At 44.4% G+C, this 23,742-nt stretch overlaps 1 pseudogene; it reads right to left on the reverse strand.

The window, feature by feature from the left end:
- Positions 1 to 21,471, reverse strand: part of LOC135544684 (breakpoint cluster region protein-like) — a 160,762-nt pseudogene extending 139,291 nt beyond the window's left edge.
- Between the last annotated feature and the right edge of the window lie 2,271 nt (positions 21,472 to 23,742).

The raw sequence follows: 23,742 nt of genomic DNA on the forward strand, positions 1-23,742 counted from the left end.
TAACACTTTGTATTCAGGACAAAAATGTAATTGTTTTGCCATTTTTTTTTTGCAGTATTGCTTTAGTGTCTTCAGGATGCATCCTTTAGAATATTTTCATTCTGTAAAGGCTTCCTTCTTTTCACTCTGTCATTTAGGTCAGTATTGTGGAGTAAGTAAAATGTTGTTGATCCATCCTCAGTTGTCTCCTATCACCGCCATTAAACTCTCTAACGGTTTTAAAGTCACCATTGGCCTCATGGTGAAATCCCTGAGCGGTTTCCTTCCTCTCCGGCAACTCAGTTAGGAAGGACGCCTGTATCTTTGTAGTGACTGGATGTATTGATACACCATCCAAAGTGTAATTAATAACTTCACCATGATCAAAGGGATATTCAATGTCTACTTTTTATTTTGACCCATCTACGAATATGTGCCCTACTTTGTGAGGCATTGGAAAACCTCCCTGGTCTTTGTGGTTGAATCTGTGTTTGAAATTCACTGCTCAACTGAGGGGCCTTACAGAAAATTGTATGTGTGTGGGGTACAGAGATGAGGTAGTCAGCAAATCCAACACAATACATCACTGCATAACACTCATAATATTTTCAAGCATGGTGGTGCCTGCATCATGTTATGGGTATGCTTGTCATCGGCAAGGACTAGAGGGTTTTTTAGGATAAAAAATAAATGAAACAAGGACCTCCCGAGTGGTGCAGCAGTCTAAGGCACTGCATCGCAGTGCTAGAGGCGTCACTACAGACCTGGGTCCAATCCCAGGCTGTATCACAACTGGCCGTGACTGGGAGTCCCATAGGGCGGCGCAGAATTGGTCCAGCATCGTCCGAGTTAGGGGAGGCCTTGGCCGGGGAAGCTTTACTTGGCTCATCAGGCTCTAGTAACTCCTTGTGGCGGGCTGCAGGCTGACCTCGGTCATCAGTGGAACGGTGTTTCCTCCAACACATTGGTTCGGCTGGCTTCTGGGATAAGCGGGCGGTTTGGTTTCGGAGGACGCATGACTCAAACTTCACCTCCCAAGCCTGTTCGGGAGTTGAAGCAATGAGACAAGACCCTAGAAGAAAACTGGTTCAGAATTCAGGGGACACTTAACCAGCATGGCTACCACAGCATTCTGCAGCAATACGTCATCTCATCTGGTTTGTGCTTAGTGGGACTATCATTTGTTTTTCAACAGGAAAATGACCCAACACACCTCCAGTCTGTGTAAAGGCTATTTGACCAAGAAGGAGAGTTATGGAATACTGCATCAGATGACCTGGCCTCCACAATCACCTGAGCTCAACCCAATCGAGATGGTTTGGGATGAGTAGGACCCCAGAGTGAAGGAAAAGCAGCCAACAAGTGCTCAGCAAATGTGGGAACTCCTTCAAGACAGTCGAAAAAGCATTGCATGTGAAGCTGGTTGAGAGAATGCCAAGAGTGTGCAAAGCTGTCATCAAGCCAAAGGGTGGCTATTTTGAAGAATCGCAAATATAAAATATATTTTGATTTATTTAACACTTTTTTGGTTACTACATGATTCCATATGTGTTATTTAATAGTTTTGATGTCTTCACTATTATTCTACAATGTAGAAAATAATCAAATAAAGAAAAACCCTTGAATGAGTAGGTGTTCTAAAACTTTTGACCGGTAGTGTATATACGGTCCCACAGTTAACAGTGGATGTCAGAGCAAAAACCAAGCCATGAGGTCGAAGGAATTGTCCGTAGAGCTCCGAGACAGGATTGTGTCGAGGCACACATCTGGGGATGACAAAAACATTCTGCAGCATTGAAGGTCCCGAAGAGCACAGTGGCCTCCATCATTCTTAAATGGAAGAAGTTTAGAACCACCAAGACTCTTTCTAGAGCTGGCCGCCCTGCCAAATTGAGCAATTGGGGGAGAAGGGCCTTGGTCAAGGAGGTGACCAAGAACCCGATGGTCACTCTGACAGAGCTCCACAGTTCCTCTGTGGAGATGGGAGGACCTTCCAGAAGGACAACCAGCTTTGCAGCACTCCACCAATCAGGCTTTTATGGTTGAGTGGCCAGATGGAAGCCAGTCCTCAGTAAAAAGGAACATGACAGGCCTCTTGGAGTTTGCCAAAGGCACCTAAAGGACTCTCATACCATGAGAAACAAGATTCTCTGGTCTGATGAAACCAAGATTGATTTCTTTGGCCTGAATGCAAACCATCACGTCTGGAGGAAACCTGACACCATCCCTACGGTGAAGCATGGTGGTGGCAACATCCCTACGGTGAAGCATGGTGGAGGCAGCATCATGCTGTGGGGACATTTGTAAGCGACAGGGACTGGGAGCCTTGTCGGATTGAGGGAAAGATGAATGGAGCATACAGATAGACCCTTGATGACAACCTGCTCCAGAGCACTCAGGACCTCAGACTGGGGCAAAGGATTACCTTCCAGCAGGACAATGATCCTAAGCACACAGCCAAGACAACGCAGGAGTGGCTTCGGGACAAGTCTCTGAATGTCCTTGAGTGGCCCAGCCAGAGCCTGGACTTGAACCCAATCGAACATCTCTGGAGAGACCTGAAAATAGCTGTGCAGCAACGCTTCCCATCCAACCTGACAGAGCTTGAGAAAATCTGCAGAGAAGAGTGGGAGAAACTCCCCAAATATACTGTAGGTGTGCCAAGACTGTAGCATCATACCGAAGAAGACTCAAAGGCTGTAATCTCTGCCAATGGTGCTTCAACAAAGTACTGAGTCTGAATACTTATGTAAATGTGATATTTCAGTTTCATAATTAAAAAAAAAACATTTCTAAAACCATGTTTTTGCTTTGTCATTATGGGGTATTGTGTATAGAGTGATAAGGGGGGGGGCTATTTAATACATTTCAGAATATGGCTGTAAAGTAACAAAATGTGGAAATAGGCAAGGGTCCTGAATACTTATCGAATGCTCATCAGCCTTCCATTGTCAATACCATATAATAATTAATGTCATTCTGTGAGGGGGGGGTTGAAGTGACGAGCTTTTAGCCAAGTAAAAAAAAACTTCTAAAACTTAAAACTTAAGCTTAAAACTTAAAACTTCTTCTAGACCATTTTAAAACTGACGAGCTTTTAGCCAAGTAAAAAGAAACAGTCTTCTAGACCATTTTAAAACTAGCTGCAATTTTTTTTAATTTTTTTTAATTTTTTTTAATAATATGTTGACCCCTGAAAGCCAGATGGAGATGTGTAAATTAACCGGGCATTCAGATTAGTCCTAATATTACTGTACCATAGACTACGCTGCAGCAAATCTGTCACAAGACAAACAGTTACCAGCTGATGAGATGATGCATTGTGAACTGCATTCCATATGAGATGCGCTGTCTGTCCCCACCGTGAGCATTGATGATTGATCACGCAGATAGCAGAGCAAAGAAGCCCGCAGAGAAGACAGAGTTAATATAATTTAACAGTTCAATTTCAAGTCATGAGGTTCACAGAAATAATCTGTTATGTAATTCACCAGTTTCTCTCAGTTATTTATGCTGTGTAGCAGAAGTGGGTGTTGGCGGGAAATCTCTGTAACTCTCAGTAAACTAGTTCCCGCTATTAAACTCTAGTCCCAGGGCTCTATTAAGTAATTAACTAAGATTCTTCCCCTTGTTCCCTGTAATATAGACAGAGAGACCTCCTCACCCAGCTGGCTCTGTAGAGATATCTGCTCTCCTCCTCCTCTCAATCCTCCATCCACCCCCTCTACTCTCCTACACTATGGGCCTGTTGGTTTCACTCCAGCCCCTGTTCGCCTTCTGTGGCTACTAAGTCTTCCGCTGCCAGACTCACTCAACAGTGGAGGCTGAACTAATCTTTTAAGAGTCCCTGGCAGTTTCACACACACTAATCCAGTGTGGAAAAGGGGTCATTGTGCCACACGGTAGTATGTGGGGTTGGCTGGGGGTAATGCTCAGAGACCGCGTTACTGTTTAGAAATGCCTGTTAAACCAATCATTCCTCTCCATCGTCCACCCACGCGCGCAGTAGGGTTTGGCATGATGCAGATTTTCATACCTTCATACCGTTTCTCTCCCGGGGTATACGGTATTAATGAGGCACTATTTCAATGTTATTTTTGGGGGAAGGGGGGGGGGTAATCGTTTCTAAAACAATTTAGGCAACAAGGATCTTGATCCAGGAGGAGATTGATGTCTCTGCTGTAACCAGGAAACTTGATCTTGGCATCTAGCCACTTAGCTACTAGCAAGTTAGCAAACCACATGCATATCTGGAGCCCGAAGCTGGATATCATTTATTTGACACATCTTAGATTTCTTATAGTTATACACAAACCCCCGCAGACCCCACGAGGCGAGGGGGGGGGGCCCAACCCTCAAAACAATATCGAAAATCATAACGTAGGTTTTTTGAGATACTCCGGTATATTGCCCAAGCCAAACATGCAGTCACACACACACACACACACACACACACACACACACACACACACACACACACACACACACACACACACACACACACACACACACACACACACACACACACACAGAAACCCTCCTAGCAGCCCAGTCACATTCTTTTTTGTTGTTGTTGAATTTTTACCCCTTTTTCTCCCCAATTTCGTGGTGTCCAATTGTTGTAGTAGTTACTATCTTGTCTCATCACTACAACTCCTGTACGGGCTCGGGAGAGACGAAGGTTGAAAGTCATGCGTCCTCCGATACACAACCCAACCAAGTCGCACTGCTTCTTAACACAGCGCGCATCCAACCCGGAAGCCAGCCGCACCAATGTGCCGGAGGAAACACCGTGCACCTGGCAACCTTGGTTAGCGCGCACTGCGCCCGGACCGCCACAGGAGTCACTGGTGCACGATGAGACAAGGACATCCCTACCGACCAAGCCCTCCCTAACCCGGACGACGCTAGGCCAATTGTGCGTCGCCCCACGGACCTCCCGGTCGCGGCCGGTTACAACAGAGCCTGGGCGCAAACCCAGAGTCTCTGATGGCACAGCTGGCGCTGCAGTACAGCGCCCTTAACTACCTCGCCACCCGGGAGGCCTGCCCAGTCACATTCATACGGACACTAGGGCTGCTACAGTCCCCTGTAATTTCAGCTGATGGCTTCATCATACAGGATTTGCATTGGGAAGGAAAATCCCCTGACACACACCACTACATGGCTCATCTCTCACAAGCCTGGTATTGTGTTTCATGTCGCAGTGTGTTTGATGCCCGTGTACACACACACACACACGCACATGCACCTACACACCCTTCTATTTATTTGTATTTTTGCACTGTTAATGAACACTCACAGGATTCTACACACACTGACACACCAACACACACATAACACGCACACACATTTATACTGGCTCTACACACACACACTCAAATAAAATATTAATTTACACTGCTGCTACTCTGTTTATCATATATCCTGATGTCTAGTCACCTTACCCCTATACATACAGTGGGAAGAAAAAGTATGTGAACCCTTTAGAATTGCCTGGATTTCTGCATAAATTGGTCATAATATTTGATTTGATCTTCATCGAAGTTACAACAACAGACAAACACAGTCTGCTTAAACTAATAACACACAAACAATTATAATTTTTTTATGTCTTTATTGAACACACCGTGTAAACATTCACAGTGCAGGGTGGAAGAACTATGTGAGCCTAGTTGAGCCTCCTTTGGCAGCAATAACCTCAACCAAATGTTTTCTATCGTTGTGGATCAGACCTGCACAACGGTCAGGAGGAATTTTGGACCGTTCCTCTTCACAAAACTGTTTCGTTTCCACAGTATTCTTTGGATGTGTGGTGTGAACCGCTCTCTTGAGGTCACAGCATCTCAATGGGGTTGAGGTCAGGACTGACTGGGCCACTCCAAAGGCGTATTTTCTTCTGTTCAAGCCATTCTGTTGATTTACTTCTGTCTAATGGGTTGTTCTTCTGTTGCTTCACCTAACTTCTGTTGAGCTTCAATTGGTGGACAAATAGCCTTACATTCTCCTGTAAAATGTCTTGATAAACTTGGGAATGTATTTTTCCGTCAATGACAGCAAGCTGTCCAGGCCCTGAGGCAGCAAAGCAGCCCCAAAGCATGATGCTCCCTCCACCATACTTTACAGTTGGGATGAGGTTTTGATGTTGGTGTGCTGTGCCTTTTTGTCTCCAACGCATAGTGTTGTGTGTTCCTTCCAACAACTCAACTTTAGTTTAATCTATCGACAGAATATTTTGCCAGTAGCGCTGTAAAACATCCAGGTGCTCGTTTGCGAACTTCAGACCTGCAGCAATGTCTTTTTTGGAGGGCAGTGGCTTCTCCCATGAACACCGTTCTTGTTTAGTGTTTTACGTATCGTAGACCCATCAACAGAGATGGTAGCACCTTCTGTAAGTCTTTAGCTGGCACTCTAGGACTCTTCTTAACCTCGTTGAGCCTCCTGCGCTGTGCTCTTGCAGTAGTAGTAGTGGACTCCTGACTCCAATGAGCTTTTGGAGAAGTCATTAGCCTTGGGGCTCACGTACTTTTTCCAACCTACACTGTGAATGTTTAAGTTATATATTCAATATAGACAAGAAAAATACAATAATTAGTGGGTTATTAGTTTAAGCACACTGTGGTTGTCTATTGTTGTAACTTAGATGAAGATCAGATCAAATTTGATGTCAGACTTATGCAGAAATCCAAGTAATTCCAAAGGGTTCACTACCTCTATCGATCCAGTATCCCTGCACTTTATAAATATGGAACAGACCCTGTATACAGTTACTTTCTCGTCTTTTTCTTATTTCTATTTCTCATGTGTTTAAGTTCTACCGTGTTTATTTGTCTTACCACATTGATATTTATTACTGAATCGTTGGGTTTAGAGCTTGTGCACATGACACTAAAGCACGCACGCACACACTATGGAGGTGATGAAATCGTCACGATGGAATCAGAGAGGTTGCTATGGGACACAGAGCCCCTCTATCTGCCACCACACCACAGCCTGGCACCATGGAGTGGCCCACTTCTACCAACATCACATCTCCACTAACATATCTATTCTATGACAGAGAAGAGAGGGGGGGAGGTTAGTGAAAGAGAGCAAGAGAGAGAGGTTGTCCAACAGCAACATATGTCCAGAGCAGGCTTGCACATTTTTGGTAACCTTTCTTAAATTCCCTTGTTTTCCAGAAATCCTGGTTGGATTATTACCCATTACCCAATCTAGATTTCTGGAAAGTTCCTGGAACTTTTGCAACCCTAGGCCCTAGCCGAACACACACACTCACTCTGGACCTTTGTGTAAATAACCCTGGGGCTGGCCAGGAGTGTGCCTGACTAAAAAAACACCCTAGGAGGACCCGGACATGGGAGGTGAGGACAAAGTGTCTATTGAGGCTGAGCTTGGGTCAGGTCTGCCCATTTTGGTACAACCAACCTCAAAGAAGAAAAAAACATAGGTATGCAGTATGCACTGGTCCTGGATCAGCATTTCCCTCCCCAAACCTTCAAATGAATCATCGGAGTGCAAATAAAACAACTTGCCCTGGAGTCAAACAAAAGACCTATACATCCTAAAGGGTGATGTGCTGTCTCCTCTTTTACAGGTACACAGGCTACATTGAAATGAAATCAACTGGCTCTCAAAGTGTCTCTAGATGGGACGAAGACAAATCAACATTCTGGGACACTGTAAAGTCCATGGAGAATAAGAACACCTCCTCCCAGGTGCCCACTGCACTGAGGCTAGGAAACACTGTCACCACTGATAAATCCATGATAATTGAGAATTTCAATAAGCATTTTTCTACGGCTGGCTATGCTTTCCACCTGGCTACTCCTACCCCGGTCAACAGCACTGCACCCCCCACAGCAACTCGCCCAAGCCTTCCCCATTTCTCCTTCTCCCAAATCCAGTCAGCTGATGTTCTGAAAAAGCTACAAAATCTGGACCCCTACAAATCAGCCGGGCTAGACAATCTGGACCCTTTCTTTCTAAAATGATCTGCAGAAATTGTTGCCACCCCTATTACTATTCCCATAGATTGGAAAGCAGCTGCGGTCATTTCCCTCTTCAAAGGGGGGGGGGGACTCTCTTGACCCAAACTGCTACAGACCTATATCTATCCTACCCTGCCTTTCTAAGGTCTTCGAAAGCCAAGTCAACAAGCAGATTACCGACCATTTAGAATCTCACCATACCCTCTCTGCTATGCAATCTGGTTTCAGAGCTGGTCATGGGTGCACCTCAGCCACACTCAAGGTCCTAAACGATATCTTAACCGCCATCAATAAGAAACATTACTGTGCAGCCGTATTCATTGATCTGGCCAAGGCTTTCGACTCTGTCAATCACCACATCCTCATCGGCAGACTTGACAGCCTTGGTTTCTCAAATGATTGCCTCGCCTGGTTCACCAACTACTTCTCTGATAGAGTTCAGTGTGTCAAATCGGAGGGTCTGCTGACCTCTGGCAGTCTCTATGGGGGTGCCACAGGGTTCAATTCTTGGACCGACTCTCTTCTCTGTATACATCAATGATGTCGCTCTTGCTGCTGAGTCTCTGATCCACCTCTACGCAGACAACACCATTCTGTATACTTCTGGCCCTTCTTTGGACACTGTGTTAACAACCCTCCAGGCAAGCTTCAATGTCATACAACTCTCCTTCCGTGGCCTCCAATTGCTCTTAAATACAAGTAAAACTAAATGCATGCTCTTCAACCGATCGCTGCCTGCACCTGCCCGCCTGTCCAACATCACTACTCTGGACAGCTCTGACTTAGAATACGTGGACAACTACAAATACTTAGGTGTCTGGTTAGACTGTAAACTCTCCTTCAAGACTCACATCAAACATCTCCAATCCAAAGTTAAATCTAGAATTGGCTTCCTATTTCGCAACAAAGCATCCTTCACTCATGCTGCCAAACATACCCTTGTTAAACTGACCATCCTGCCGATCCTCGACTTCGGCGATGTCATTTAAAAAATAGCCTCCAATACCCTACTCAACAAATTGGATGCAGTCTATCACAGTGCCATCCATTTTGTCACCAAAGCCCCATATACTACCCACCATTGCAACCTGTACGCTCTCGTTGGCTGGCCCTCGCTTCATACTCGTCGCCAAACCCACTGGCTCCATGTCATCTACAAGACCCTGCTAGGTAAAGTCCCCCCTTATCTCAGCTCGCTGGTCACCATAGCATCACCCACCTGTAGCACGCGCTCCAGCAGGTATATCTCTCTGGTCACCCCCAAAACCAATTATTTCTTTGGCCGCCTCTCCTTCCAGTTCTCTGCTGCCAATGACTGGAACGAACGACAAAAATCTCTGAAACTGGAAACACTTATCTCCCTCACTAGCTTTAAGCACCAACTGTCAGAGCAGTTCACAGATTACAGCACCTGTACATAGCCCACCTATAATTTAGCCCAAACAACTACCTCTTTCCCTACTGAATTTATTTTATTTATTTATTTATTTTGCTCCTTTGCACCCCATTATTTTTATTTCTACTTTGCACATTCTTCCACTGCAAATCTACCATTCCAGTGTTTTACTTGCTATATTGTATTTACTTTGCCACCATGGCCTTTTTTTGCCTTTACCTCCCTTATCTCACCTCATTTGCTCACATCGTATATAGACTTATTTTCTACTGTATTATTGACTGTATGTTTGTTTTACTCCATGTGTAACTCTGTGTCGTTGTATGAGTCGAACTGCTTTGCTTTATCCTGGCCAGGTCGCATTTGTAAATGAGAACTTGTTCTCAACTAGCCTGGTTAAATAAAGGTGAAATAAAAAAAATAAAAAAATAAAACCATGACAAAGCCTGACACATAAGGCTAACACATAGACTAAATGGCCTGACACAAAGCCTGACACATAAGGCTAACACATAGACTAAATGGCCTGACACAAAGCCTGACACATAAGGCTAACACATAGACTAAATGGCCTGACACAAAGCCTGACACATAAGGCTAACACATAGACTAAATGGCCTGACACAAAGCCTGACACATAAGGCTAACACATAGACTAAATGGCCTGACACAAAGCCTGACACATAAGGCTAACACATAGACTAAATGGCCTGACACAAAGCCTGACACATAAGGCTAACACATAGACTAAATGGCCTGACACAAAGCCTGACACATAAGGCTAACACATAGACTAAATGGCCTGACACAAAGCCTGACACATAAGGCTAACACATAGACTAAATGGCCTGACACAAAGCCTGACACATAAGGCTAACACATAGACTAAATGGCCTGACACAAAGCCTGACACATAAGGCTAACACATACTAAATGGCCTGACACATAACACATAGACTAAATGGCCTGACACAAAGCCTGACACATAAGGCTAACACATAGACTAAATGGCCTGACACAAAGCCTGACACATAAGGCTAACACATAGACTAAATGGCCTGACACATAAGGCTAACACATAGACTAAATGGCCTGACACAAAGCCTGACACATAAGGCTAACACATAGACTAAATGGCCTGACACAAAGCCTGACACATAAGGCTAACACATAGACTAAATGGCCTGACACAAAGCCTGACACATAAGGCTAACACATAGACTAAATGGACACATAAGGCTAACACACAAACGCCTGACACATAAGGCTAACACATAGACTAAATGGCCTGACACAAAGCCTGACACATAAGGCTAACACATAGACTAAATGGCCTGACACAAAGCCTGACACATAAGGCTAACACATAGACTAAATGGCCTGACACATAAGGCTAACACATAGCTAACACATAGACTAAATGGCCTGACACAAAGCCTGACACATAAGGCTAACACATAGACTAAATGGCCTGACACATAAGGCTAACACATAGACTAAATGGCCTGACACAAAGCCTGACACATAAGGCTAACACATAGACTAAATGGCCTGGCCTGACACATAAGGCTAACACATAGACTAAATGGCCTGACACAAAGCCTGACACATAAGGCTAACACATAGACTAAATGGCCTGACACAAAGCCTAAAGGCTAACACATAGACTAAATGGCCTGACACATAAGGCTAACACATAGACTAAATGGCCTGACACAAAGCCTGACACATAAGGCTAACACATAGACTAAATGGCCTGACACAAAGCCTGACACATAAGGCTAACACATAGACTAAATGGCCTGACACAAAGCCTGACACATAAGGCTAACACATAGACTAAATGGCCTGACAATACACATAAGGCTAACACATAGACTAAATGGCCTGACACAAAGCCTGACACATAAGGTTAAACATAGACTAAATTGCCTAAACATAAGGCTAACACATTAGACTAAAGGCCTGACACAAAGCCTTACACATAAGGCTAACACATAGACCAAATGGCCTGAAATAGGTCATAGAGATAAATGGCCTGAAGCTTAAGAGGCCATCGGTTCACCAAATATAGATAATTTGAATTGGACAAAGCCTGAACATAGGCTGCCTAAAATAAATCCTTACATTTGACATAAGCCCTAACACATAGACTAAATCCTGACACAAACCCACCTACATTAAATGGCCAAGATTATAAGCTCTCTCTATCGCCTGACCATAAGGCTAAACATAGACTTCCATCCGACTTTCAGCTCAAAACTAAATGGCCTGACTCATCAGTCTTAAGTTTCCATGTGGCTACTAAATGGCCTGTCCCCTAAGGCTAACTTTCGACTAAATGGCCTGTTTAAGGCTAACACAGTGTGTCCTGACACAAAGCCTGTTCCATATTTCACATAATGTAACACAAGACTAAATGGCCTGACACAAGTGACACATAAGGCTGTGGAAGAAAATATGACACATTCCATTCTTGGCCTAGTGAGATAAGGTCTAACACAGACTAAATGCATGTAGTACATGAGACGTAAATGGTCTGTCAGAAAGCTACACTGAACGTAAACAATCTAAATCCTCTGTTCGGACACATGGCACTGACTTTACTGATGCTCCACTGACAAAGCTCTGTTTCAGCCCAAACTTCTCCTGGTTACTTCTCCATTGAATGACACTTGTATTTGAGAGCACTGAGAGGGAGATGTTTTGTCTTTCCTTCTTTTAACAGCCCATGTGAAATAGGTCATAGAGATAATGAAGAACACATCGGTTCACCAAATAGATAACTAGAATTGTACAAACCCAAACAGCCCTAAGCTAACTACATTTGAGAACAACCTTTTAAAGCCCAGCTAACTTATGGCCAAGATTATGAACAAACATCCCAGCTAACTTCCATCAGCTTTAGCTCAAAACAAACAGCCCAGTCCCCTAACTACAGTTTACAGTGTGTCCCAATTTTCCTGTTCCAATTTCAGAAAAAGTCTTTATTTCAGCCCGCTTGGAAGAAAATATCCTTCCATTCAGCTAGTGAGATGAAGGTCTATTTCAACTAGCATGCTAGTACATGAGGACGTGGGTCCAGAAAGCTATCTAAAACCCCAAACAGCAAGCACTGCTTTACTGATGCTCCACTGACAAAGCCCAGCCAAACTACTTCTCCATTGAATGACACTTGTATTTGAAGCAAACAGACCAGCTAACCTACAGTACAAACAAACAGCCCAGCTAACTACAGTGAACAAACAAACAGACCAGCTAACTACAGTACTAACAAACAGCCCAGCTAACTACAGTACAAACAAACAGCCCAGCTAACTACAGTATCTAATCAAACAAACAGCCCAGCTAATCTCAAAGTGCTGAACAAAAGCCCAGCCTAAAACCCCAAACAGCAAGCAATGCAGGTAAGAAACAGCCCAGCTAACTACAGTACGAACAAACAGACCAGCTAGCTACAGTACAAACAAACAGCCCAGCTAACTACAGCACGAACAAACAGACCAGCTAGCTACAGTACTAACAAACAGCCCAGCTAACTACAGTACGAACAAACAGCCCAGCTAACTACAGTATGAACAAACAGCCCAGCTAACTACAGTATGAACAAACAGCCCAGCTAACTACAGTACTAACAAACAGCCCAGCTAACTACAGTACGAAGAAACAACCCAGCAAGCTACAGTATGAAGAAACAGCCCAGCTAACTACAGTATGAACAAACAGCCCAGCTAGCTACAGTACTAACAAACAGCCCAGCTAACTACAGTACGAACAAACAGCCCAGCTAACTACAGTATGAACAAACAGCCCAGCTAACTACAGTACTAACAAACAGCCCAGCTAACTACAGTATGAAGAAACAGCCCAGCTAGCTACAGTACAAACAACAGCCCAGCTAACTACAGTATGAAGAAACAGCCCAGTTAGCTACAGTACAAACAAACAGCCCAGCTAGCTACAGTATGAACAAACAGCCCAGCTAACTACAGTATGAACAAACAACCCAGCTAACTACAGTACTAACAAACAGCCCAGCTAACTACAGTATGAACAAACAACCCAGCTAACTACAGTACTAACAAACAGCCCAGCTAACTACAGTACGAAGAAACAGCCCAGCTAGCTACAGTACAAACAACAGCCCAGCTAACTACAGTACGAAGAAACAGCCCAGCTAGCTACAGTACGAACAAACAGCCCAGCTAACTACAGTACGAACAAACAGCCCAGCTAGCTACAGTACGAAGAAACAGCCCAGCTAACTACAGTACAAACAAACAGCCCAGCTAACTACAGTACGAACAAACAGCCCAGCTAACTACAGTACGAACAAACAGCATCCAACACATGCATGTACGCTTTGGCACAAACACACAGACGCGCAATCACACACACACATTGCTGACAGCGTATTAGACCCAAGATATGTGTGAGAGTATGTGTGTGTTTGTTTGTGTAAGTGTGTAGTCTGTTACGCAACGGAAGAGCTCGTCCCATCTGTGCCTCTCTACAGACCCCCATCCCTGACCAGTGAAGTGACAAACCCCAAATCAGCCACGCAATCTGCCTCAGCCGTACTCATCATCTTCACCATCAACCCCTTCCTCTTCATCCTCATCACTTTCATCACCTTCCTCACTCACGACGGTTCAACCACTAACTGAAAACATCTCCCGTTCTCCATCCCCTGAAGCTTGATCAAAACAGATTCCATACATTTTAAAATCCAGATTATCCCACAAATACATGAGTGCAACTCTGACATCGTCTGTGGCACTGTACAGTGACTTGAGAAACTATTCATACACCTTGACCTATTCCACATTTTGTTGATTTACAGCTTGAATTCAAAATGGATTATATCAGATGATTTTCTCACCCATCTATCTACTACACACAATACCCCATAATGACAAATTGGAAACATTTTATTTATTTTTTTGCTAATTTATTGAAATTGAAATACATAAATTCCTAATTTACATACAGTTGAAGTCAGAAATGTACATTCACTTAGGTTGGAGTCCTTAAAACTCATTTTTCAACCACTCCACAAATTTCTTGTTCACAAACTATAGTTTTGGCAAGTCGGTTAGGACATCTACTTTGTGCATGACACAAGTCATTTTTCCAACAGATTATTTCACTTATAATTCACTGTATCACAATTCCAGTGGGTCAGAAGTTTACATACACTATGTTTGATCATGTGCCTTTAAACACATTGGAAAATGGCTTTAGAAGCATCTGATAATAATTTGAGTCAATTGGAGGTGTACCTGTGGATGTATTTCAAGGCCCACCTTCAAACAGTGCCTCAAACAGTGGTAAAATCAAAAGAAATCTGCCAAGACCTCAACATTTTTTTTGTAGACATCCACAAGTCTGGTTCAATTTCCAAATACTAATTGAGTGTATGTAAACGTCTGACCACAGGGAATGTGATGAAAGAAATAAAAGCTGAAATAAATTAATATTTCTACTATTGTTCTGACATTTCACATTCTTAAAATAAATTGGTGATCCTAACTGACCTAAAACAGGGAATTTTACTAGGATTAAATGTCAGGAATTGTGAAATACTGAGCTTAAATCTATTTGGCTAAGGTGTATGTAAACTTCCGACTTCAACTGTAAGTATTCACAACACTGAGTCAATACATGTTACCTTTGGCAGTGATTACAGCTGTGAGTCTTTCTGGGTAAGTTTCTAAGAGTGTTGCACACCTGGATTGCACAATATTTGTACATTATTATTTTTTAAATTTTTCAATCTCTGTCAAGTTGGTTGTTGATAATTGCTAGACAGCCATTTTCAAGTCTTGCCATAGATTTTCAAGCCGATTTAAGTCAAAACTGTAACAAGGCCATTCAATGTCGTCTTGGTAAGCAACTCCAGTGTATATTTGGCCTTGTGTTTCAGGTTATTGTCCTGCTGAAAGGTGAATGTCTCCCAGTGTCTGGTGGAAAACAGACTGAACCAGTTTTACCTGTAGGATTTTGTCTGAGCTTAGCTCTATTCTGTTTATTTTTATCATAAAAAACACTCTAGTCCTTGCCAATGACAAGCATACCCATAACATGATGCAGCCACCACCATGCTTGAAAATATGAAGAGTGTTACTCAGTGATGTGTTGGATTTGCCCCAAACATAACGCTTTGTATTGAGGACATATAGTTAATTTCTTTGCCAAATGTTTTGCAGTTTTACTTTAGTCACGCCCTGATCTGTTTCACCTGTCCTTGTGATTGTCTCCACCCCCTCCAGGTGTCGCTTATTTTCCCCAGTGTATTTATCCTTAAACTTTGTAACTGCAAAGTCACCATTGGCCTCATGGTAAAATCCCTGAGCGGTTTCCTTCCTCTCCAGCAACTGAGTTAGGAAGGACACCTGTATCTTTGTAGTGACTGGTTATATTGATACACCAACCAACGTGTAATTAAGAACCTCACCATGGCCTCCCGGGTGGCGCAGTGGTTAAGGGTGCTGTACTGCAGCGCCAGCTGTGCCACCAGAGACCCTGGGTTCTCGCCCAGGCTCTGTCGTAACCGACCGGGAGGCCCGTGGGGCGATGCACAATTGGCCTAGTGTTGTCCGGGTTAGGGAGGGTTTGGCCGGTGGGGATATCCTTGTCTCATCGCGCACCAGTGACTCCTGTGGCGGGCTGGGTGCAGTGCGCGCCGACCAAGGTTGCATGGTGTTTCCTCCGACACATTGGTGCGGCTGGCTGTCAGGTTGGATGTGCGCTGTGTTAAGAAGCAGTGCGGCAACCTCTTGGTTTAAACTGAGCTTTTTTGTTTAATTTCTGTTTGTAAGTTTGTTTAAAATGTATGTATTGAGAGAGGCAATGATGGTGATGGGGTGAGAGAAGCGCCGAGCGGGAAGAGGAAAATTATATGGGTGTGTATGTGCGTGCGTGTATGTATGTGTATGGTTGTGTATGTATGTATCTGTATGTGTATATATATGCGCGTAGATATGTGTAAGTGGGTGCTGTTTTTCTTGTTTTTGTTCTGTGTGCCTTGTCTCTGCTGTTGTATCTCTTAATATGGGTGAAAACTGTGAAATTCCAATAACAATACTATTACAAAACAAAAAGAAGCAGTGCGGCTTGGTTGGGTTGTGTATCGGAGGACGCATGACTTTCAACCTTCGTCTCTCCCGAGCCCGTACGGGAGTTGTAGCGATGAGACAAGATATTAGCTACTAAAAAAAAAAAAAATTGGATACCACGAAATTGGGGAGAAAAAGGGCTAAAAAAAAGAACCTCACCATGCTCAAAGTCATTTCTACCCAATAATATTTTTACCCATCTACCAATAGGGGCCCTTCTTTGCAAGGCATTGGAATACCTTCCTGGTCTTTGTGGTTGAATCTGTGTTTGAAATTCACTGCTTGACTGAGGGACCTTACAGATAATTCTATGTGTGGGGTACAGTGATGAGGTAGTCATTAAAACACCATGTTCAACACTATTATTGCACCCAGAGTGAGTCTATGCAACTTATTATGTGACTTGTTAAGCAAATGTTTACTCCTGAACTTATTTAGGCTTTCCACAACAAAGGGGTTGAATACTTATTGACCTAAGACATTTACGCTTTTAATTCATTTGTAAAAGTTTCTAAAAACATAATTCCACTTTGACATTATGGGGTATTGTGTGTAAGTCAGTGACACAACAGCTCAATATAATACATTTTAACTTTAGGCTGTAACACAACAGAATATGTAAAAAAGTCAAGAGGTGAGAATACTTTCTGAAGGCGCTGTAAGTGACCCCGCTCTGCTATTAACACCCATTTGTATTTAACGAGGCAAGTCAGTTAAGAATAAGAAAGACATTTCTACAAAGTAAATAAACTGAAATACCTTATTTACATTAATATTCAGACCCGTTGCTATGACACTCAACTGAGCTCAGGTGTATCCTGTTTCCATTGATCATCCTTGAGATGTTCCTACAACTTGATTGGTCCACATGTGGTACATTCAATTGATTGGACATGATTTGGAAAGGCACACACCGGTCTATATAAGGTCTGAATACTTTCCGAATGCACTGTACTTTGAAAAAACGACTAAAATAGTGATTTTGTCAGACAACATAGGCTGCAGCTCTATAGAGATGAGATGATGACTTGGAATGAAATTAAGTCATCAAATAAAACAAATATAATATAAACAACAACTGAAATATTACTTAAAGTAAAGTGATGTGAATAAATTATTGTTAATAAGCGGTAAATGGGTTGTCACTACCCATCATGGGACTTTTATTCATGGTTTTATTCTGTGTTACAGCATTCAACCCACAAAATGCATAAAGCATTTCAGATTTAAAAAAAAAAAAATATATATATATATATATAAAAACCGAAATCTGTTATTTTTTATTAGTAATCGAACTAAAACCCGAAATGACCTCAAAAAGCACTAATCGCTCATAACGAGGTACGAAATGGCAGGAATCAATAAATTCTCAGTAGGAGGATCCATGTATGCAGATATTTGTTGCTTACAGCGTTCGTTTTTACTAAACAGTACATTCTAAATAGTATGTAGTACGATTAGTACACAGTATGCAGTTTAGGTAGGTAGTAGGCAAGCCAGATTTGGCGCCACCACCCTAAGTACAGGGGTTAGTGTGCATCTGTGCCCCCCCCACAGAGAAGACAGTCTTATCTGCCTCTCTGCACACACACACACAGGGCTCATCCTGGCACAGTGAAGGGCGCCCGCTGCCAATGGCCCGCAGCTCTGTCTGCTCCGCCAGGGCTGCGGCGGGAGGGCAGGCGCTAAAACGCCACTCACTTCGTCAGCAGAAAGCCCAGAGACACCGGGCCAGAAGGAGACAACGCTGCAGCTAGCGCCAAGCATAGCACCCACGCCTCTAGCTCCAAGCCAAACGGCTAACCTGCTCTGTTAGCTGGGCAGTAACTGGGCCTCGAGGCTACAAACAGGTTAAAGATACTGAAGCTGATTGGGGGAAAATATAGCTTTCTTTTTCTAGGACTCCAGTAAAAGCTTCTAGAAAAAAAGCTCGTTGTGTTTCAGAAATAGTCGTGGGCTGAGTCAGAAGCCTCTCTCTGCCTGTTTCTAATGGTACGCTATTCCCTAATACAGTGCTCTACTTTTGACTAGCGTTCTATGGGCCCTGGTCAAATGTAGTGCATTGCATAGGGAATAGGGTGCCATTTGGGATGCACCCTCTGTCTCCCCTGGCTGGCTGCGGCACATCTACTCTGTGAGGCTCATGTAGCCCTCTAATAGCCCTCACAACGAACGTACCTGCTCCGAGAGCAGGGAGGGGGGAGACAAGAGTGTCAAAATTCACAGAGAGAGAAGAGTGAATGAGGGGAAAAGCTGCTCACACAGACAAAAGAAAACAATGCTGACAATTCATTGTTCAGCTATTTTTAGGAGGAGCCCATGTCTCACAAGGCTTAGTGGCTCGATGACTCTGTGTAATGAACAGGCAATGAATAGAGCACTCAGTGCAGGCACTTAGTCGGGTTTCTATGGGTCGTCTCAGTCAAGAGGTCAAACCTGACATTTTAAGTACCAGAAACTACACCTGAGAATCAACGGCACCAATTCAAGGACCTGCAGTTGTGAGATTTAAGTCAAATTCAAAAATGGAAACCGTTGGTTTTGATTTAGATGCTCTAAATCCTACCAGTGTGGATGATGAGGCTCTAAGCCCATCCTCACTCCTTCCTTACATGGCAGTCAATCAACGCTGCCAGGCAACGGTCAGCGTGGGACTGCCTCTTCAATCTCCAGACAGGAACCGAGTAGCAACTAGAGCTAAGATTAGAGGGCGGCGGCCACTCACCCAGGTCTCCATGGAAACTGCTATCATGAGGGTCTCTGCTGGTCGGCGTGGTGTCCGGGTCGAGCGGGGGCCAGATCTGGCCGGTCTTACGGACGCTCACGATGGTGGCTTCGGACATGACCACGTGGCCCTGCTGGCGGTGAGGACGCTTCTGGGACTGTGGCGTGGGGGGGCTGCTGCTGCCAATAGAATGCTGGGAGTTCTGGGAGTTCTGCGAGGGCGAGCGGCTCTTCTCCCTGAAAGGGCGGCGGTAGGCCGTGGTGGGGCTGGGCGACACGTGGCTGGATTGGCCAGACGAGAAGTCCTCCTCGCTGGACGTCAGGTTCTCATTGGAGCTGCAGTCTGGTGTGTAGCCGCCGCCTCCACCCCCACGTCCTCAAAGCTCCCGGGAGAGTAGGAGCGCCGGGGCCAGGTCAGGTGGTGCTCGTCTCCAACGTGGTCCCTCATGGTGACGCCCACTTTCCCATCCCCCCCGCCCTCGCCCATCATCACCCCGCCCACGTAGACGCTGGTGTAAGGCTGGAAGTCAGAGGGTTGCCATGGGGGTGGAGGGGGCTGTTTTCCCCCGTTGGTCTTGGGGTGGCGTGGGTTGGGGTCCCCGTCCTCATACTCAGCATCGTACCCACAAGTGCTCTCTGTCGAGCGCCCCCTGTAGACAGGACGGGTGCGGAGCTCGCCTGCCACAGTGGCCAGGTTGCCTGGCAGAGAGTGCAAGGACCTCTTGCGCTCCATCTGCATGGCCTGGCTGCCCAGGGTGCTGATCTTGTCAGAGACGTCTCGGTCGTTGACCCTGACCAGGCCCCTGTCATGGTGAAACTCCATGTTGGTGTAGAAGGGCTGCTGTTTCTCCTGGCTCTTCCCTCCATCCCCGGCAGAGTGAGAGTTGGCCCGCTTGATCCTCTCAAAGTTGGACCTCAGCGCTGCCACCCCCAGCCCCATGCCAAGCTTGTCATTGGGGTCAGACGCTAGGTCCTTGTTTGAGGGTGGGTTTGGACGGCGAGGGGAGATACCCCCTTTCTGTTTGGAGGGCGAGAGGCCGTCTGTCTCGCAGGGCTCTGCCTGCTGGGGCACCTCGAAGGCAGACTGGAGCTCCAGCTCGTCACCATGGGAGGCAGACTTCCGGGCTGGAGGGGGTCTCTGTTTGGACCTGGCCTCCCCCACCGGTTGGAACCGGCTACGCTCCCCTTGTTCCTGTACGTGTGGCTGCTGAGACTCAGCGCCCAGCTCTGCCTGGTCCCCTACCTCATTCATCTGGGCCTTCCTGAAACCCCAGCGCTGGCGGTCATAGCTCTTCCTCTCCTTAGCCAGCAGTGTCTGCAGGTAGATCATACGGAAGCGCTCCTTGTTCACCTCCATCTCCAGTCGCCGGATGGAGGCTTTGCACTTCTCCAGCTCCTGTTCAATGCCCCCCACCGACCTGAGCTCCATCTTTGGGGGGTCTGACTCGGGAAACTGAGCTTTCCACGCTTCAATAAATCCCACCGGCTCCACCATTGTTGACATTTACTGTACAGCAATACAGATCTGACCCGGGTGATGACACCAGTAGCCGTATTTCTCGCCTATCATCCAGTTTCCAACAGGGGAAAATCGGAATGTACCTAGAGAATCTACAATTGAAAAAAAACATTCATTTTAATGGTATGATAAAGCGGTTCAAAAACGGACACTTTAACCTGTTGTCACGTCTTTACCAATTTCGCAGACAAAATATATTGTATTGTCAACAATAGAAATAGAAGTATTTCCAGTCAAACGCCTGTTCTGCATTATTCCTGAAAGGCCACTTGCAGAATGAGAAAAAAAAATCTGTCTCGACACAATGACAGCATCTGTCCTCCTGAGCGGATGAACAGGATCTACAGCGGATCTGGATCTTCCGTGTGACGAGAAAGTGATAACGGCTCTGCAACTACTTACTTTACATGTTCTTATTCAATTCACTTTATTCCATCATTGATGATCCTCGTTCATTCACATGACAACATCCTTGTTCCATTATCGCCTCCAGTTGTTCCTAGCCCTTTGTACCAGCAGCGTCCAAGGAGAATGGCATAAAAAGAGAGAAACCCGAGAACGATATAATTTTCCCACGACAAAATTCCTTTCTCCTGTTGCTATTCGAAATTGATAATTAATTCTAATTTGTTTTGCCTTGTTACCCCATGTTTTCGCGGTTCCGTGTCAACGTACAGTTTATCCAGACATTCCCCGTTCCTCTCCTGTGGTTGTGCTTCGTGTTCCCATCTCAATCTCGCACTGGAGACTGAGGCTGCAGGAAAGGGAGGGACCAGACGCAACATGATTGACAGTGGCCACACTCGGGTTTCGGTTCAATTAAAGAGACAGGGCATGGATGTATTCAACAGTATACCACCGAACAATTATTATTCAATATTCAGATAATAATACATTATTCTGGAGGAGGATAATTTATTGATATTTCAGTCAATCCTATAAGCATAATCATGGATGTAGTCTATATTCTATGCATTGCAGCTTGGATGGTAGAAAGAGGTGTTCAAATGTATTATTGTGTTCTCTCTTCATATGGACTAAGAAATGGCAATTATAATAGGCTACAGTGATTGAAATCAACCTGCCGTGCAGGTGTGATACTTGTGGGAGCGTCGGGATTCCTGAAATGACACCAGACTGCCACCTTGTGGCTGTTCGCCTAAAGTGCATACAGTAGTGGGCTAATGATTTTTCTCACTTCAAATCCACAATATACACCGAACAAAAAATATAAACACAACCTGTAAAGGGTTGGTCCCATGTTTCATGAGCTGAAATAAAATATCCAAGACATTTACCATGTTTAGCCTGTTTGTACATCATTTTGGCATTAATACGTGTCACATATCAGTTGGCAAACAATGTAAAAAATATATATATTGAGTTAACAAAGCCTCATACAAACATGGTTTCGCTTTGCTTTCTTGAGTAACGCAGCTCCCAAATGCAGATGTTTCAGCCGAGCTCAGTGCTTTCTGTGGTGGAGGGGCAGCTAGAGGAAATACAGAGTGTAGGGGTTGGTAATCTTCTCTAGTTGCACCGTGATTGGCTCAGTGTTCGGTCACTCATGGGGACACTATGTCACCGCAACATCTACAGAGAGCTAGAAAATGTAAGCCCCTTGGGTGCCGCCATAGATTTACGTTAGAAGTGCCCATCCAAGAAGGTTCAAGGTCATTTGCCACAGATAAAATTGTTCAATCACATGATATCTCCCGTTGCTTTGGTTGGACTGATTATGTCAACATCATACTTTCAAAATCTTAGCTAGCAAGCTAGACAAGCAGTCATCCTCATGAGTTAAGTCGACAATCTACTGGTAAATCCTTGGCATTGGAAGATAAAACGTATCGGTGCTCATCAGCCATTGGACATAAACATTACACAACAAGTTGGAAATCGCAAATTCAACGATAAGTGGTTTGGAAGGAATCAGTGGCTAACTGCAAGCTTTGCAAAGCAATCACCGTTTTGCTTCCCCTGCCCGCTATTCGGTGGAGAGGGTGTGTGGTCCAAGTCTGGGTTTAAGGGTCTCTTTTCCAAGATTAAAAGGATAAACATTCACAAGCAACACCATGGGCCAGAAAAGGTTGAATACATTGGTCATGCAGTCAATACAGCATGACTTCTTCCGCATTAAAAACAACTGGAAACTCAGAACTGGGAAATCTCAGACTTCATTGAGTTCAAGATAACTGGAAACGAGCTCTGACAGGGAAAATACGTTTTGAACGGTCATCCAACTCGGAATTCCAAGTTGGGAACTCGAGCCTCTTTCTAGAGCTCCGACCTGAAGATCACTAACATCATGATTCGACCGTGTTTTTTTTCAGAGTTCCCAGTTGTCTTGAAAGCAGCATAAATCCAGAGAATGCCAGACAGTGATGACAAAGTTTCATGACAAAATTTGCACACAAGAAGTGTTGGGCCACCATCCTGTTCAGCACAACAAGGTGAGTCCAAAAATATATTGTATGCTGATGCATAAATTATGTAATATGTCAGGGAGATATGTATACTGTAGCTAAGAAAGTAATACTAAGTGTATGTTGTGTAGTAAGCTATTTGTAGCCCATGTGCTTACTGTTCTGACTTGAATGTGCACATGTAGCCTATAGCCTGTTTTAGAGAAATGTCATCATCGAATATGGTAAGAGCTTTCACTGTCTGCTTATATACCCCCTTTATTTATCCTACGGTCCTGACTTGGTGTACAGCAAAAATACTGTAAGAATGGCCCATGTTCTGAATTCTGTCACTGTACATTTCAAAAGTGCAGAAAACAAAGTTTTTTTGACTACATCTGTCTTAGCTAACTCATTGTCAATAGAAATGATCCGCTCATCGTTTCCTTACGCCATGCTTTTTACATTTGAATTGTCAGTAGAAACCACATTTGTTTAAGCAAGTCAACAATATCATCTATGGTTTTAAAAAGGCAGTAAATGAGGCTGAAGGAACTGTTTCGCTGCCAGACCAGGCTCTGCTGATAACCAGACCAGGCTCCGCTGATAA

Source organism: Oncorhynchus masou, chromosome 8 (assembly GCF_036934945.1).
Source record: "Oncorhynchus masou masou isolate Uvic2021 chromosome 8, UVic_Omas_1.1, whole genome shotgun sequence".
Lineage (NCBI taxonomy): Eukaryota > Metazoa > Chordata > Actinopteri > Salmoniformes > Salmonidae > Oncorhynchus > Oncorhynchus masou.